Source organism: Pteropus vampyrus, unplaced genomic scaffold (assembly GCF_000151845.1).
Source record: "Pteropus vampyrus isolate Shadow unplaced genomic scaffold, Pvam_2.0 Scaffold193, whole genome shotgun sequence".
NCBI classification, from domain to species: domain Eukaryota; kingdom Metazoa; phylum Chordata; class Mammalia; order Chiroptera; family Pteropodidae; genus Pteropus; species Pteropus vampyrus.
The window spans coordinates 2,473,016-2,492,165 of record NW_011888974.1 but is presented as its reverse complement, the minus strand read 5'-3'; the positions used below and the strand labels follow the sequence as shown (position 1 = coordinate 2,492,165).

The 19,150-nt window shown below is 44.3% G+C and overlaps 1 protein-coding gene across 1 annotated transcript in view; it reads left to right on the top strand.

Annotated features, from left to right (window-relative positions):
* CUX1 (cut like homeobox 1) overlaps window positions 1-19,150 on the top strand; it is a 286,591-nt gene that overhangs the window by 107,552 nt on the left and 159,889 nt on the right. The window lies entirely within an intron of this gene.

The window sequence follows — 19,150 nt, the reverse complement described above, 5'->3', positions numbered from 1 at the left end:
TAAGTGTTCGAATCTAAAGGCCATATCTAAATAAAGCCAGGGTGTCTGAGTGCTTTACTTCAAAGAACATTTCACAGGGAATTAGGGAGCCTGGGAACCTGCCCAGGCACTGCCACTCACTCTCCTGTGACCTTGGGCAGCTCCTGAACCTGTTTCTGCTTGACTTTGCTCATCTGTAAAATGAGTGCATGATCAAGATAGCAGGGAGCCCCATAACTGAAGTCCAGTGTGAGCCACTGGACTAATACTTTGTCATCAGACAGAAGAGGACTTTTCCAGCAATTAGAGCTGTTCAAAAGTAAAATGAGCTGCCATCTAAGATAGTGAGTTTTCTATTACTGGGGGTGTTCAAACTAGAGCCAGAGGACCACCTGTCAGGGATGTATGTGGTCAGCTCTTACCCATTCTTCTTCAAGTCTCAACCCAGATGCCAGACCCTTCAGGCCTTCCCCAAATACCCACCAGAAACAAACTCTTCCCTTTTTATCTCTGTTAGGACTTCATTTATATCTCTTTTGATTTTGAGTCTGAAGGCATTCTACCTTTGTATTTTAGTTATTGGAACACAGTTTACTTAGCCTTATGCTTCTGAAATCTAGAAGGTAGGAACTGTATGTGTGTGCAGGTGCACATGCATGTATACATATTTATTTCCCCATCATGACTGTACTTAGCAACTACTGCATTAAATGTCATGGGCAAGATGGTATTCTTCTCCAAAGCTGCAGAGAAGATTGGACCAGATCTATGGTTTCTAAAGGTGGTTCTCAGATGGACCAACTGGCAGCATGAGAATCACCTATGTTTTCATAAATTCAGCTCCCTGGTCTCCCACCCCCGAGGTTCTGATTTCATCAGGCCTGGGGTTGAACCTAAGAATCTAATTTTACAGAGTCACCCTGATTCTCATTCCTAGCTGGTTGTGGAACCACTGGGCTAGGTTCCTTCCAAGGGCAGTTCCTCTAGGTCAAGTTCTGTGACTCTGTGCCTATTCTGGTACTTTAGATGGTATGTGAGGAGCTCTGTGGTTTAGTTCAAAATGTATTTCCAGGCCTCACGTCCTTGGCTTTTGCTTCTACCAGGCTGGTCTGCTTACTGTCCCCTGAACGTGCCTTGTGGTCTTCTGCCTCTGACTTTTTCCTAAAGTCACGGCCTCCATTATTATAACTTTTTGTTCTTCCTCACCTATAAAAATTATGTCTTTTTTAAGACCTAACTGAAAGTCTGCCTCCCTCATTCCTTTTCCTGACCATTTCAGCCTGTTTTTAACTATTTCCTTTTGAGGGTCTGCATCATCTCTTAGGCTTTGTATCATTTTCGCCCTCCCAAGGTGTTTAATAAGGTATTCTCAGCTGAATTTCTTTCTCCCTCTCACCTGCTCCCCCGTTAATAAGTACTCATTGAGTACTGTGTGTCAGGCTCTGCACTAGGTTCCTAGTGACCCACAAGAAAAATAAGACTGTTTTTCCACCCAGGGGCATCAGAGTCGTTTGCAATTTAGGACTCAGTGTCCCTGAAAGGCACCCTGAGGACACTGAAAAGCTCTGGCTGGAGGACTAGGGAGGCTTCACGAAGACCCCAACACAGCCTGCTGTCCTGAGCCCTCTCCTGGGAGGGACTTCCTTCCTTCTCACTCGACCTGGCTATCTTCAGATTCTTGGGCCTTTTCATGCACGTGATGGTGAGGTGATAGTGGCGGTAGCTGTAGTGGTCGTGGTGGTGACAGTGTGTCTTAATTATCTTACAGTAAACTCTGAAGGCCTGGTGATACAGTATCTTCCTGTAGGCTCACTCCATGATGGCTCAATTATGGGAGCAGTAGGGCTGTGGTTCAATATTCAGGCCAGCTTCCTAATTGAAAACACATTTTCTTCTCCAAAGCTGCAGCTGGTTTGGTTCTGCTCATGCAGAAAAGGATATAACCTTGCATAACATAGGAAATGAACGGTTGAGAGAGAAGCCAAATTCAATTTCAGTCAGATATGTTGAGGCTAAGCCCATGATCTATGGAAGCAGGGGAGCGAGCCGCGTGCATGTGGAAAGGGGCGCACTCAGCAGTCTATTAATCACGGCCGCCCGCCCGGCGCTGCCGCCACTGCCGGTGCCACCGCGCCAGCGCCGCTCCTCCGACGGGCTGGAGAGCAGCCAAGCACTCCAGAAGTTAACCTCTTAAAGACCCGGAGCTGCTTTCTGTTGAATAAATGTAATTTTGTGGTCAGAAATAAATGCTTGTGATGTAGCAGGAGCTTTGAAAACAACAGCGAGCCAAAGCTATTACAAATTGCTCCGTGTTGTGGAAGTCAACAGCATACATCAAAATTCCGAGTGTATGGCAAATTGATTTCGGCCTAGAGCTCTGCAGCTATTCAATAAAAGTCCTATTAAGCTATTGTATGTAATGAACAATCCAGAGCAAATCTAATATTTTCAGCAGATAATGATTTTTAACATCCTCTCGGTAACCATCGCTATAGTTCTTGGATGTTTACAGCATGTGCCCACTTGTGGTGGGCCCTCCTTAGCTTTTATTTGCCTCTCTGCTGGAGGACCCATGTCAGGTACCCCTGAGCACGGGCTTCCTAAGGGTTCAAGAGCAGACCCACCTGCTCCTAAAGAAGGGCACGGAGGGTTCTGGTGTCCTAGTGCCTGGTGCAGTCGGTGCCTAGGAAATGTTTGTTGAATTGAAACGAACTGAGTCAAAATGGAGTCGAGAACTCAAAGACCTCTAGAATGAGTTAGTAAAATGATATGTTGGCCAAGTTGACTGGAGGCTCTAAAGACCAGAAGGTCAGAGGTAAGGAATTGGAGGTTACACATGACAGAGGGGCTGGTGGCAATGCCGAGAGGGAGCCCCAGGACTCGCCCATTGCACTTCTCCTTGACGGCTTAGGAAACAGGTTCTTTGTCAGGAAACTCAAGCTAATGGAACCACCAGAGTGATCTCGTGGCCAGATGAATGGGGGTCACCTCCGCAGGGTGCGCCACACACTCCTTGGCTGCTCCGCTGCTCTGTTCATGGCTAGGCTATGACCCTGGTCACACTGAGTTATCTTCCACTCTTCATGTCAATCTGCCCTCCCAGACCATAGCTTCTGGAGGACAGGATTTACTCATTCATTTTTTCATTCACTATTTACTGAACATCTACTATGTGACAAGCTAGACCTTAACTAGACCCTGGCATGTGGTTAGTAATTAATGCAGACACTGCTTTCATGGAGCTTAACGGTAGAGCAAGATCTGTATCTTAATGTGGCACACAGAAGGCTCTTAGTAAAGGGTGGGTAGGTAGATGGATGGATGGATGGATGGAAAGTTAACACCCCTAGTGTGTAAATCAAAAGCATTCTCTGTTGATAAAAAAGGCTGTGTTCTGTCTGCTTACATTCCCAGCCCCATTCAAGGAATCATGAGTCAGTTGTGAGATGAAGGTAAGAGCACTAGATCTAGACTTAGAGGCCTTTATCTGAGGCCTGATTTGCCTCAAGTCAGTGATATTGACCTTTATCAAATCAGTTGACCTCTCAGTACCTCTGTTTCCTTATATAAGTGTGAAGGTTTGGGGAAATAAATTCGAATGATGATTAGCAGTAGTATTTGTAAGAATAGACTGACACTAATGTTTTTTTTTTCCCTGAACTAAAATTATTCAACTTGTAATGTTCAGTCTTATAGTATTTATTTGAATACTGTGGAATTTAAATTACTAGAGTATTTTATTTTCTGCAGCTTTCTCTTCCCATGGAAAAACTCAATCTGGATGTTAATTAGGTTTTACTAATGTTCCATCAATTTAATGCAGTAATTCCTTAAGTGAAACTGACACCAAGGACCACATGGTCAAAAGGAGGATTGTGGCCGTATGTGTATGACTCTGGGAAGGGAGCACAGGAACACTGATAAAGTCTGAGAACCCAGAGTAATTTTGTTGCTTGCATGTGGATATTCCACGTTCCACCTCTCCTGCAGTCCATTTTAGACTGCACCCCTGCTCTCTTTGCTAATAAGTATTTGCACAGCATTTTATGTCTACAAATCACTTCCATGATCTCATGCAGCCTTCCCCACCGCCCTGTGCTGGGGATATTATTGCCAACCTCAGTGACTGGGCAGGAGGGTAGTCATGAGTTTGAAGAGTAAGGTGGGTACCTGGAGGTGGGGTCTGTGGCCGCCCAACTCCAGGCTCTTGGATCCCTTGAGCCTCGTTATGTCCAGCCAAACACCACCTTCTTGTTACTACATACTCACCACTTCCAGCAAGTGTTCCCAGACAGAAGGAGCCCACTCCCACTAGCTTTCAATCACACGTGCTCTAGCCACCTGCACAGACAAGCCTCGAAATAACGCTCGCGATCAGAAGTGGACTGAGCAGGCTCATGGGTTAGAACCCAGGTATTTAGACTCAGCTGAATACATACTCCATTCGCCTCTGTGGAAGGGAACATGACCACTGTTAATTTAAAAACAAGTTCAGGCTGTGTTCATTTCATCAGTGCCCTTCTAAGTACAACTTTCAGAGCCTTCTAAGTTGCCAGCCAGGAAGAGGCAACCTGGCCTGGCGGGCCACGGGCCTCCCGGTTTCCCTCCTCATCGGGGACTGGAACAGGACTTGCACTCTCACTCTGCCACTGCTTAGGGCTGCTCCTTGGCCTTGACCTTGTCCTCAGCCCCCTCTCCCAGGCTACCTGAGGACTCAGAATGATAGGACTGCGGGTAAGTTGGGCAGCGTTAGCGAAGCCCTCCAGTAGGAAGTGGAGACTTAGCTGGAGAGAAGGCTCTTCTAAAACATGGCAGACTCTGAGCGCAGCCCTTTAGAGAGATGCTGGAGAACTTCTCTTCAGCTCCAGCTGTGTGCCAGAAGCTTCACATATGTTACATTGTTTAATCTGCTCAGCAGCTCAGCCCTGAGAGCTTTCATGACTGCTTCTGTAAGATGAAATGGGCCCAGAGAAATCAAGTAACTAGCTTGAAGTCACATAGTTCATCAGCCTTAGAACTGAGATTTGAACTCCAACGACTGACTCTAAAGCCTGAAAGCTTGAGAAATGTCTTGAAATTGCTTCAGAAGTAGGAGAAGAGGGGAGACCTGTGAAATTACACTTTCCTCTCCAATGTAACAAGGAGAGAGGAACCTACCAGTTTATAGTAGGAGCATGAAAAGGAAAGAGACAGGTTTCTAGGGCTGTTGGGAAGGAGCCTAGGGACCTACCTGGGACAGAGGAGCTGTGCTCCTCAGGGAGCACTGCCAGCTCCTGATTCAGACCACCTGACTCCCCACCCGAGCCTCATTCATCCTCAGGTGAGACCATTGGTGTTTGGGGACTTGGGAGAGCAAATCTGACCGAGAGACGCCGGGCCTGGCATCCTCCCGAGTAAACTCCAAGCATGTGTTCTCTTGAAAAGCAACAGACCAGTGATGCTCCCCTCAGAGCAGTGGGCGTGCGTGGCCCAGGCCTGCTGGGAGCACTTCCTAGCACCATGTTGGGCCCCATACCTCTAGGGTATGGAAGCAGACTCCGAGGCGAGGGGCACATGCACTGCTCCTTCCTTCTTCACTCTCTCTCCTGGCTTCTCTCCAGTGTTCCCTCCTGGAGGGGCAGGCAGCTCAGAGTAGCAGAGAAAACCAGACAGACAAATCACAGGTTTTGAAACCAGACAGATCCGGATTTGAATCCTGACATCATCATTTACCAGTATGACCTTGACTGAGTCATTTTAGCTTCTCTATCTCATCCTCATAATGAAAAATCTCCCCTGCAGACTAGAGACATTACATGTATATATTTAAAGATCATACAAATGTATATGAATCCATAATTATCTCAAAATATTAAAAATTTAAAAGAATCATGCTATAAAGCAGTGCTGGATAAATGGTAGTTCTAATTCAATCTCTTAAACACCAGTGCGTCCCTCAGGAGGCTCTCACTGCACACCTCTTCGTCTTGTTCCCCGAGTAACCTCATCTGGGCCACGTGGGGTCAAAGTTCCAGACCTCTGTCTCAGGCCTGGGCCTGTCTTCCTGTATCAGGATATCAGCCCCCACCCCCACCCCAATGGAACTCTCCCCTTGGGCCTCTTACACACTTAAAATCTCCACCCACCCCCAAATGCACTCAGCCTCTGCATTCTCCATCTCAAGGGAGGTGATCAGCCCTCAGTCACCCTGGCCAGAACTCTGGGAGGACCCATGTCTGCCATCAAACCCTGTGGATTCTGCTTCCCTCATCTCACTTGGATTGGATCTCTCCTTCCCAACACACAGCTTCTTCCATCTCTTTCCTGGACTGTCGCTACCACCCCCTCATGGACTCTCAACCTCCTGTGGAGTTGCCTTGCTGTCCAGAGTGATCATTTCAGGTCACTCCTGACTGATTCTCAGGGACTCCCAGTGCCTTCAACATAAAGCTGTTGCCCTCTGGCTTAGCCTCCCTCCACTGTCCAGCCTCTGCCTGCTCTTCGGCCTCCTGTCTCCCAGCTCAGCTCCTCTGCTCCAGGCACAGCAGATCCTGCAATTCTCTGAATAGGCCTCTCTGTTTCAACATGTCTTTGCTTAGGCTTCCTTTCCTCCCTGAAGCCCTGCCTCTCCCACCACAAAGAAAGCTGATCTTCTTTCATCTTGAAAACTCATCTTAGTCTGCAAAGCACAAGATTCCAAACAGTATCTATAATATTCTACCATTTATGTTTTTTTTTTTTTTTTAAAAAAAAAAAAAAAAAGGAAGAGTGTTTATATACAGATGCTTATAAATGCGTAAAATATTTCTGGAAAGATATACAAGAGAATCTTTGCCTATTGGGTGAGAAACTGGGTGACAGGTGGATGTGGTGGAAGGAGACCTACTTTTCACTGTATACTTATACTTTTGGTGGAGGGTATTTTTATATTCTTTTTACAATTAAGTGGTTTTTAGTGTATTCACAAAGTTGCATAGCCATCACCACTATCTAATTCCAGAACATTTTCATCACCTCAGAAAGAAACCTCAAACCTGTTAGGGGTCACTCTTCATTCACCCTACCCCCAACTCCTGGCAACCACTAATTTACTTACTTTCCATTTTTATAGATTTGACCGTTCTCAACATTACATATAAATGAAGTCATACATTATGTGGCCTTTTGTGACAGATTTCTTTCACTTAAATATTGTTTTCAAGATTTATTGATATTGTAGCATGTATCAGTACTTCATTACTTTTTGTGGCTGAAAAATAATCCATTGTATATACATGCCACATTTTATTTATCCATTAGCAGCTGATGACCATTCGAATTTTTGCCACCTTTTGACTATTATGAAAAATGCTGCTGTGAACATGTATATACAGTTTTATGCATATATATACATTTTCATTTTTCTTGGGTATGTACCTAGGAATGGAATTGCTGGGTAATCTGGAAACTCTATGTTAAACATTTTAAGGAACTGCCAAAGTCTTTTCCAAAGTGACTGTATCACTTTGCATTTTCATAAGCAGTGTACAGAGTTCCAATTTCTCTACATCCTCTCTAACACTTAACATTGCCTTTTTGATCATAGGTGTCCTAGTGGGTGTGGAGTAGTATCTCATTGTGGTTTTGATTTACATTTCTCAAGTGGCTGTTGACATTGAGTATCTTTTCATGAGCTTATTGGCCATTTGTATATCTTCTTTGGAGAAATGTGTATTCAGATCCTTTTCCATTTTTTAATTGTTATTTGTCTTTTTATTGTCGAGTCGCTAGAGACCTTTTTGTGTTCTGGATACTAATCCCTTATCAGATATATGATTTGCAAAAATTTTCTTCTATTCTGTGGGTTGTCTTCATTTTCTGAGTAGTGTCCTTTGAAGCACAAACGTTTTAAATTTGATTAAATCAGTTTGTCTGTTTTTCTTTTGTTGTTTGTGCTTTCAATGTCATGTCTAAGGTCACAGAGATTTAGACCTGTGTTCCCTTTTAAGAGTTTTATAATTTTAGCTCTTACATTTTGGTCTTTGGTCCATTTTGAGTTAATTTTTACATATAGTGTGATGTAGGGGTCCAGTCATGTTCTGCATGTGGATAACCAGTTGTTCCAGCATCGTCTGTTAAAAGACTGTTCTTTCCTCCCTCGAATTGTGTTTTTACTCTTATTAAAGATCAGTTGACCATAACATGAGAGTTTTTTTCTGAACTCCCTATTCCATTGATCTATATGTCTGCCCTTATGCCAGCGACACATTTTGTACTAAGTTTTGAAATTGGTGAGTGCGAGTCCTCCAATTTCGTTTTTCTTTTTCAAGATTGTTTTGGTTATTTCATTTCAGATGCCGTGCATTTCCATTTGAATCTTAGGATCAGCTTGTCACTTTCTGCAATGAAGCCAGCTGGGATTTTGATAGGCATTGCATCGAATCTGTAGATCAATTTGGAACTTTTGCCATCTTAAAAATATTAAGTCTTGCTATCCATGAACATTTCTTAATTTCACTTTCAAATGGTTTACGGCTAGTGTATAGAAAGACAATTGATACTTGTGTATTGATCTTGTATTATGCAACCTTGCTGAATGCCATATATGTTTTTACATGTTTAAATGTTTCTACTATGCATACCTATTACCCTTTCACAAAAATAGATTTTAATAATCCCAGGTTATTCACCATCTGGGAAGCCTTCCCTACAGTCCTGCTGCGGTTTACCTGTGGAGAGGTGAGCAGATGGCACTGCCCGTCCTGAACCCTCTGGTAGTAGTAAGAGGCTCTGGCCCCAGAGGATAGAGTAGCACACCACCAGGCACATTTTAACTATTCAAATGATTTTATTGACCGAGCATGGAATGAACAAACTAGTAAGCAAGACAGGGAGCCAGCACGTTCCACTTTTGAAGCGCTCTACTGTTTGCAGAGGTTTTCCTGATGTTAGGCTGTGATCTGCCTTCCTGTAGTTTCTACCTGTTGGTTCTGGTTTTGCACTCTAGGCAGAGAGAAGAAAGCCAGTCCTTCTTCCCCACAACAGCCCTTCAGATATGTGTTGATAGCCAGAATGTCAGATGTACATGAAAGGGCTTTATAAGCTATAAAGGAAGGTAAACATGCTTGTTGCTGTTTTATTATATTTACTATTATTATCATACTGTCCTCTGCCACAGAGCTTTTCTCGTTGACCTCACATCCTTATTTCTCCACTCATTCTTCGTGGTGGCACCATCTTCTTCTGGACTTCTTGTTTTCTTTTTTTAGAAACTTCGGGAGTAAGGGGGTAGTTAAGGAATATTTCTGTCAGTATACATAAAACACAATCTTGTGTCATTACCTAGGTTTACACTGCATTGTCTTTATAACCAAAACTGCCCATGGGGTCTGTCCACCCTGTGTTGAGCATTGTAGGGATTTCCAGTAAGTCCTGTTCAATTCTCTGCAAATGGGGAATGTCGTAGACATGCTTCTTCCTCACTGAACTCCATCTGGGTGTCACAAATCGTGAACATGACCTTGAGAAACAAAGCTGGTGGTGGCAGTAGGCTCCCATGCCCATTTCCAATGTCTCTTCTCTCCGTACCGCGCCAGAGGTGACCAAGGAGCTAGGAGAGGGGCTCCCTCCACAGCGGGTCCTCTCCGGTCTCCCCACAGAACTCTCACAGCAATGGCAGGACTAGTACTTACCAAACGTTAAGTAAACATACACTTAGAGGAGAATTACTAGGCTCTGCTACTGTGATCTTCCTTCAGAAAATACATCTGTTCCTTTTACATGGCTGTGTTCAGTTAAAATTAGAACTCCAGAGCTGTGGCTGCATATGCATGTGTTTTGGACAGGACTTTGGTCATTCTCTGTTGACTTTTGGTATTCCACGTGTCTCTTCAAATTATGTTTTGCTCTTGAAAGAATTTTGACGTAGAGTGAAACACAATTTTTCTCTCATATCCCTGCAGCTCTTGCTAATCCTTATTGGCCTATAGTCCAGCAGAGCACATCAATTTGAAAATTCTGTTAATGAGCTGTGTTTATTTCTAAATCATTAGCTTGTAAATTCCCAGGGTATAGGCTAGTGGATTATTTCTGAGTGCGCCGTTGCCACCGTGGTGTCTTAAATGTTGTTTAAGTGTCTTCATCCCTGGAGACTTCAAGCATTTTGGCTTTCTGCTTAGTTTGATAGCAAAGGGGAACAACCTATAATGTGGTGGAAAGAGAATGCTGGATTTGGATTTCTTGAGGAAGGTTACTGATGTTTAGTCAATCTCTGTACATTCTAGACCATACTCCGATACTAGATGTGGGAGGTTCTCACATTTCATTTTAACATCACCTCAGCGAGGAGGAAGTTATTCACCAAACTGATGAAGAGAACAAAGCCTAAAGAGTTTAAGTAACCCGCTCCAGGTCATTCAGCAAGCATGTGCCAGGGGTGGATTCAAACTCAAGTCTGTGTTCCTTCAAAGCACACACTTTATTCGCCTTGGGCCCCATGATCAGCCCCAATGCACTGTGCTAGGGTGTCGTCATATCTTTGGTTGGGGTGGCGGTTGCTTAGGGGCCTGGTTCTGAGTGACTTGATTTGTTTTTACATCTGATAAGTGGCACTGCCACTTCACCATTTACAGTAACCAAGATTTATTCTCTCCACTTTGCAGACAAAGAAATTGAGGCACAGAGAGGTTAATTCAGTAGCTGAGGTACTATACCTACGTTTTTGCTGGAGCTGGGATTCAACCCTGCTCTACTGATACTGTATCCAGGCTCTTGGCTCTATGTGGCACTGTCCTGCCTATGCCTATGCCTGGCAAAGCCTGGGTGACACCTTGGAAAGATAAGCCTTTTCCATTTTAAAATATACAGCACTAGGCAAGCATCAAGACCAGTCTTTCTGTTTCATAATTTTTTGGTGATCCCTGGGCCTTTGTAAAAGTCTATGCCATTGTCTGTATCCATGCCTCACAGCTGGTATGACAAGACACCCTGTTTGTGGCCTGTAGAGGTGTACCAGATGGGCAGCACTGGGGTGCCTGTGGCAGCCCACTTGGTGTACCCCAGTGTGCAAATGAATAGCATCCTTTTCACTGTGAGCTGAAACATGGGACACACAGACTGAGGCCACCCTCAGGGAGGTTTTGTAGTCACCCATGTACAAGCAGAGCATTCATTGTAATAATAGCAGCTGCAAGAGTTTTCTGTGCCCACCAAGTGTTAGGCCCAGTTGTAGGCATTTTGCACACATTCCTTTTTAATACAGCAGTCTCCCCTTATCCACGGTTCTACTTTCTATGATTTCAATTACCTGAGGCTAACCACAGTACAAAAATATTAAATGGAAAAATCCAGAAGTGAACAATTTATAGGTTTTAAATTTTGCGCCATTCTGAGTAGCATGATGAAATCTCACACCATCCCATTCCATCCCTTCCAGGGTGTGGATCATCTCTTTGTCCAGCGGCTCCACTCTGTATTCACTCCCTGCCCATTAGTCACTTAGTAGCTGCCTTGGTTTTTAGATCAACTATTGTGGTATTTCAGTGCTTGTGCTCAAGTAACCCTTATTTTACTTAATAATAGCACATTCACATAATTTTTATTACAATATGTTGGTATAGTTGTTCTACTTTATTATGACTTACTGTTGTTAATCTCTTACTGCACTTAATTTATAAATTAAACTCTATCGTAGGTATATATGTATAGGAAAAAAACATAGTATATATAGGATCCAGTACTATCATGGTTTCAAGCATGCACTGGGGGTCTTGGAACATATCCCCCAAGGATAAGGGGGGACGACTGTACTTACCAAAAACCTATGAATGGGTCTTATTTTCTCCACTTTAGAGATGACGATATCAACTAGCTAGTTTATCTCCAACCCCAAGGCCCCTGCCTTCTCTTTCCCCTGCTGACGCTGCCTTGCCAGGATTCTCTTGTCCTGACGAGCAGTTTGCTCTTCTCTAAACTAGATCAGAGCTTAGCTGTCATGACTTCCCACTTTTTAGACTAGGCTAAACCCCGGTGAGTAGTAAAAACTTTCTTAAAGCTTTGAATTATAGTTTCCTATAACTCTCATCTTCCAAAGTAATCAGTGCTGCAGAACTCAACAATGAGCTTCAAGGAATCCTTTGGCCTGTGCAGCCTTCTCTGCCTGGAATCCACACTCATTCATTCATGACACTTCCAAGGCAGCCTCCTGTGTTAGTTAAGACCTGAGTGCTGGGTGTAGAGAGAGGCAGGTACCACTGCCCAGGCCTAGGACAGACCACAGTGTGGTAGAGAGAAAGCTCACAAACATGAATCATCATCACACGGTGTGGGAAGTGGGCAGAGAGGGATTTACAGAGAGCTTGGGTGGCACAAGGACCAAGTGACCAGCAGTGCCTGGGGAAGTCCAAAGGACACCACAAAGAAGGTGTCACCTAGACTGACTCATGAAGGGAGACTGGGTTCCCCATGCCTGATGTGAAGGATATTCTAGGCAAAAGACATAGGGTGGAGAGCCCTGGAGGCATGAGGGGCATGTATTGTTGAGGGGTTCCAAGCCTTGGCGTGGAGAAGCATGGTCATTTGGCAGCGTAAGCAAGGGCCATATCGGGTAGAGATCTGGAAACCCAGCCTGAGGATGTGGATTGTAATCTAGGATTGAGGAGAAGCTGTTAGGGCACGATGGCCAAACGTTCTCTTGGGGCTCTAGAACGATGACCCAGGGCCACGGTGAAGGACACATCACATTCCTTGGTAAGGAGAGGCTATAGTTAAGGAGATCCAGGGTCCTGGGTACTGGTCTGCAGTGTCTAAACTGGAAATCATGGGGAGCTTCAATTAAGGCTGAAGCATCAAAGGAGGGAAAGAGATTTAATTCTGAAATCAATTTCTGATGCCAAATGAGCAAGACTCTTAATTGATTGGAGGCCAAGGTTGGAGCAGAAGGAGGATTTACACATTTATAAATATTATAGTATTTTATCCTTTTTTCAGATCTAAGCAGAGCGTCTTCCAGTTAATATTCAGGCTTATACTTGTTTGCCCCACATTTCCTTCCTCTGCAGAAAACTAGAGACTCCTATTGAAAATTCGAATAACAACTCCCAAAGCCTCAGATCCATTCATGTTCTGAGTTATAGATAGGTGACAGATTTTCTGCAGGAAATGTCATTTTAAGATATACTCATACCCTAAAAGTTGTTGGAACCCACTGAAAATATTGTTTAAGAGACAATCTTAACAGGTTAATTCTTTCAAAAATGGCAATTTCTTTTGTACAGTAACTAATGCTTTGAGTGTGTGAATTCTCTGACCCTCTGAAATTTTGATACTTAACTTAGACAAATTTTGCATGATGTTTCTCCTTTTAAATACATCATGGGTCAATAATTATCACCAGCACTGAAAACTAGCTCATGAATAGCTCTACACTGTTGTCTCATCTTCTGTCTCATGCAATTGTCCCAGGGTTCTTACAAGGCAGGCATTCTTGTCATTCCCTTTTCCTAGACATAGAAACTAAAAAAGAGGCAGAGGGTACCTAGCTGGCTCAGTATTACAAAATGCATGATGGAGCCATGTCTTAAATCCAGCCTTCTGATTTCCAGTCTTGTGCCCGTTCTACTCTGTCATGCCATCTTCCCCCTGCCTTACCCCTGGCAAAAATAAACACAAGTGTAAAACAGATAAAAATCCTTTGGTCTTCAGGATATCAGTTGTTTATTCTTTATTTTTACTTTGTGCAATCTTCTTAGAGATGTGACCAACTTAAGACTTGAAGTAGACTGCCTTACTAGATGTGCTGCAGTAATGAGCAACCCCAATCTGTGGCAATAAGAGATTATTTCTCATTCATATTACACGTTGGCTGTGGTTGACTGATGGTTCTGGCACCATGTGTTGTCTTCGTTTCAGATCCCAATGGAAGAAGCAGCTCCTGTCAGGTCATGCTGTTCTGACAGCAGAGAGAACGTGCAATAGCTGAACTGTGCAATCGCTCTTAAATCTTAAGCTCAGACATGGCACTTGTAATCCATTGGCCAAAGCAGTTTACGTAGTCAAGCCTGACATCAGTGGGGCGGGAAAGCATCCACATAGAAGGTGCTGTTACACCACAAGTCACATGGCAGTGGGCAGAGATGTGCAGTGCCTCCTACAGGGAGGATGGAGAGAGATTGGGAGCAATCATTCGGCATGCCACACAACTCCCAAAACTCCACAGTGCAACTATGTTGGCACCCAAATGGTTGGGCACTTTCTCACTCCTTCTAAACCTCAGGGGTCTTGCGGTTGATATCCATGAACTTGGTCTCTAAACATAGCCTCTGAGTTTTCATACTACTGTAAGCAAATATTGATTGTCTGAGATTTAGACCCTTTCTTTAGACCTTTATTTTTAAATTTAGTTGATATTACAGAAAAACCGAACTCGGCATTATAAAGTGGTATTGCCGGAAGGTAATTATTGGATCCAGGAAACTTGCCGTAGAAGCCCCTCAGCATCCTGCTAGACTGAGGGCGCACAGCTCACTGCAGGGAGAGCTCCTGGGTGTGTGCAGTGGGAAAAGATGCTTCCAAGACTCTGGCTCCAGCCAAGTGACTGTCATCCCATCAGCACATGAAATAATTGTTTACTGAACAAAGAACTCTTTACTTATGAAGCATTTTCATAAAGTTTGAAAACTGGATCCCTTAACCATTTGCTCACTTCTACGGATTAAACAGTTGACCAATTTAGATAAATTTTCATTCACATAATAAAAATGTATTGAACACCTAGTATGTTCTAGTCTTCAGGAAGAAAGGCTGTTGAGAGGAAGCATAGTTTGGGCTTTCAAGGAATTTGGGATCTCCTAAGAGAATCTTATCTGCAGTTCTGGAACAGCCCCTTATGGTGATCAGAGTGGCCGCAGCAGGGAAAAGGATCAGCTGAGCCTCAAGGATCAGAGGAACATTCCTAGGAGGCGCCTTCCAGGCTGCAAGGAAATTGCTCATGTGTTCAGGGAACAGGGAGTAACTGGGTGTGTCTGGAGTGTGAGGCGTGGCAGGAGGGGAGGCTGATCCCTGGAGCAGAACAGGTTTTACCCAGGCCCAGGGCCTGAGCAGTCAGTTTCTCCAGATGGGCCCCAATCCTACCACCTGTCCTTGTCCTTCCTCAAAATGGCTTTGAGGGCATGGGGATGAGAGGCAGAATCTCTACCTCAGGCTGTCTTTGCACATTTAGTACCCAAATGTTTAACTCCAGTTTCTTCTTAAATCTGTGCCTTAAGACCTCACCACAAACCTCCTCTCATTCATAAACCTTTTCCCTTTGTGTGAAGGGCTATGATGCCAAGCCCTGGCTCTCCATCTCAGAGGCAGGTAGCACACAGGCCTAAGCACCTGAGGCAGGTGCTAACTCAGAAATGATAAAGGGCCCCAATTCTCGGGCCGAAGCTGTGGACACCTGGAGGAAAGCTCTTACAATGACAAAGTCACTGTCATGAAGCCCTTCCCTGTCCAAGCAATGAGCACTCATTCACACAAGCTCACCTAACCATTCAGCTGTGAGAGCTGGGCGCTCATACACCCTTGTACAGATAAGGCCGGCCAGCCCTGACTTGAGTCCACCTTCTTCTCTCCAGACTCAGAACCCTGGGCCCCACTTCTCCCAGAATGTGTATGCTGGGTCCCTCCAGCTGGCAGGGTGTATGCTGGGTGCCAGTGAAAGGCATTCAAATAAACGAACATGCAGAAATAGGACGTCCCAGGCAGCAGCGAGGGAAAGCCCACCACAGTGAAGAGGGAGCTAGCAGAGAATAAACCAAAACTCGAACTCCAAGGCCTGGACCTGGACAAGGGCACTGGCCATAGGGAAGAGCCAAAAGAGTGAACAAGCATAGAAAATATCAAAATTCCCAGAATCAACAAATTCTTCCAGGTTTGAAAATCTTAGAAATGGGCTGGAGGGACCTCATCAAGCAGAAATTCAGTCACACACGGAGTAGTCATCACCTCTCTTAAGAAACCTCACAGTCTCGTTGCTTAATGAATTAATTAAACTACTTGGCCTGACTTCGTTTTCTCATACTTTAATTTTAATGAGTTTTAATTTTCTTACATTTGTAGGAAAGGAAATAGGAGGAGGGCTCAGAATCGTGGTCCCTGTATTAGTTTGCTAGGGCTGCTGTAACAAAATACCATAAAATGAATGACTTAAATAACAGACATTTATGTCTCACAGTTCTGGAGACCAGAAGGCCAAGATCAAGATGTCAGCCTAGTTGGTTCCTTCTGAGGGAGGTGAGGGAGAATATGTTCCAGGCCCCTCCCCTGGTTTCTGGTGGTTTTCCAGTGACCTTTGGTGGTCCTTCATTTGTAGACGTATCACCCCAATCTCTGCCTTCATGTTCATATAGAGTTCCCCCTCCATGGGTGACTGTCTTTGTGTCTAAATTTCTCCTTTTTCTAAAGACACAGTCATAGTGGACGAGGGCCCACCCTAATGACCTTATTTTAACTTGACCACCTGCAGAGGCCCTATTTCCTAGTAAGGCCGCATTCATAGACATTGGGGGTTAGGACTTCAACATCTTTGGAGGGGACACAATTCAACCCATAATAGTCCCCAGACGTGCTTTGTAGATTACCAACCCTTACCTTCATGTCCCCATCAACAACGCAGACAGGAGATTGAAGATGATGTCTCAGGGTCCTTCTAGATCCCATCCTTTCCCTACCACAGAGGCAATCAGTCACCCTTTGTGCGCTTAGTCAGAATACCTAGGAAGTGAGGGCTTCTGTGAGGTACAGAGAGCAGCCAAGGCATCTGCCTTGCTTTCTGGGCAGACACTCTGCTTCCTGTGGGCACACGCTATTGGGTGAGAGAGAGACCCCATGTGCAGGCAGTGTTCCCGCCATCTGGAGAGGCAACTCCAAATCCATTATTACTCAAAACATGTATATATGTGCTGGTTAGGTCCATTTGAAATAGTATTAAGACATTTTCCAGAATTTGTAATAGATATTGTAAAAGATTTATGAAAGCATAATATGAAATTTTACATATGGCTTGATTTCAAATACACATAATACCTTTTTAACAGCTTTATTGAGATATAATTCACATACCATATAATCCACCCATTTAGAGTCTGCAGTCCATTGACTTTTACTGTATTCACATATGCCCCATCATCACAATCAATTGTAGAACATTTCACCACCCCAGAAAGAAACCTGCATCCTCCAAACCCCCATCCTTTCTCTCCCCAGCCCTAGACAACCACTAATCTACCTTCTATCCCTCTAGTTCCCCTATATGCCTACATTTCATTCAACTATGTTTTTTAAGTTAGAAAAAAATTTGAAGGGAACTACAGATGAGAGACAAAGGTGACTTCCACTAGTGAACAGCAGCATTATGATTTTAATTCTCTTTTTTGATATTTTTCTAATTCAAAGAGCATGAATTACTAATACTCAGAGAGAAAAAAAACATTTTATTTTAAAAATAAAGAGAGAACGTCTTATCATATTTAAGGAGCTGTTATGGATTATTCTGAAAACTCCAATACCTAAATCACAACCTTATTTTATGGGGGGAAAATATGTGTCCAAGTTCCAAACAGTTGACTTCAAATAGCAATCTTGGAACACAATTGTTTGAAGTTGAAACAAAATGGTTGCATCACTAGTGTTCTTGGCACTGGACTTCCTAAGACCTGGCCCCTGCTAGCCGCGTGTCCTGCTCCTCAGGGTCTTCCCATCCCTAATCAGGCGACCTCTCTGTCTTCAACAAATTGTTGCTTGTCTCAGGTGAGAGGCCCTGTAATTAAAGCACATCCTCTTGCCTCTTTAATAACATTGAAGACAGAGAGTATAATTCTGTGAGGGGACAGAAGGAATATATAATTTAGTGTCCTTTTCCTGAGCCAGTATGAACTTCATGCATGTAGCATCTTGCATGCTTCAGGTGTAAAAAGTGATCTGTTGTCTCAGCAAGCATTACGTGAGCAAAACATGTACTGAGTCCATCTAACAGTCAGGCTCTTTCGATGTGTGTCCAGCTCACTCAATAGTTCCACATGTCACCTTTTTTTGATGAATAAGACTCCATTAGCAGGAAACTAGCTCTACTGGGTTAGTTCACCAAGCAAACTGGTCCTGGCCACCATCACAGAAACTCACTCGTTGCCTAAGCTAGAAATCTAGGTGCCATCCTTGACCTTCCCAGCTCCTCTGGGCCTCACATCAACTCACTTGGACCCTATCTCTCTGATTGGCGTCCTCTCAATCCCTACCTTCACTTCCCTGCACGTTTCTCACCTGGGGGAAGGCAACAGCCACTGAATGGCTGCCTCCTTCCTGCCCCATCCCGTCCTTCCACTCTGACTTATGCCCAAACAATGAAGGTCACCCTCCTCCACATGCACTGACAGCCTTCGTGATCTGACTCCTCACCTGTCCAGTCTCATAGCCCACCACTCCTCCTCATGTATCCATGTTCCCACCCCACCAGTGGGTTCTTATTCTGGATTCCATAGACAGAACACTAGTGGACATGTGAGTGTCCTAAAATAGAATGCAAAACTGTGGGTATGTATTTCTAGAAGTACGGTCCTTGGCTTTCATAAAATTCTTAAAGGTCTATGAACCCCAGATTTAAGAACTGAGCTCCGGGTATGTTTCGTTTTGGGGTCTGGGTGTTTGAATGTGCTCTTCCCCTTCTGTGTGGTATCTCATGGCGAACAGCTCTGGAGGCCTCCACTCGGACGTCACCTACTTTTCTGCTTCATGTCCCTTTCTTCGCATCCCCATGGCTCTGCTTACCTAGCACTTTCCCAGCTGGGATTTCTTACTTGTTTACATACCTGTTGGTCCTACTGGCCCTCGAGCTCCTGGAGCGAGTAGCTGTCCCTGTCTGTCCCACCTCCTGCACAGTGTCTGGCACACGGTCAGCTCTTAGTAAATACTTACAGAAAAAGGAAAGATTCCAGGAAGGGTGCCGAACCATTTTCTCTGTGGAAAGCCCACACTCAAAAGTGGGCAGTGGGGCTGAGTGTTGCAAATGGCTTCATCTGAAGCACTGCACCTTCACAAGCTGGGCCCATGTGGATTGTCTCCCTTTCTTGTGTTTATAGACATTTCCTCTAAGAGGCTAAAGGCCCAGTTGTCCAGCATTTACATAGAGAAATTAGACTTCCATTTGCTGTGGGAACTCACTAGATGTGTAATGATT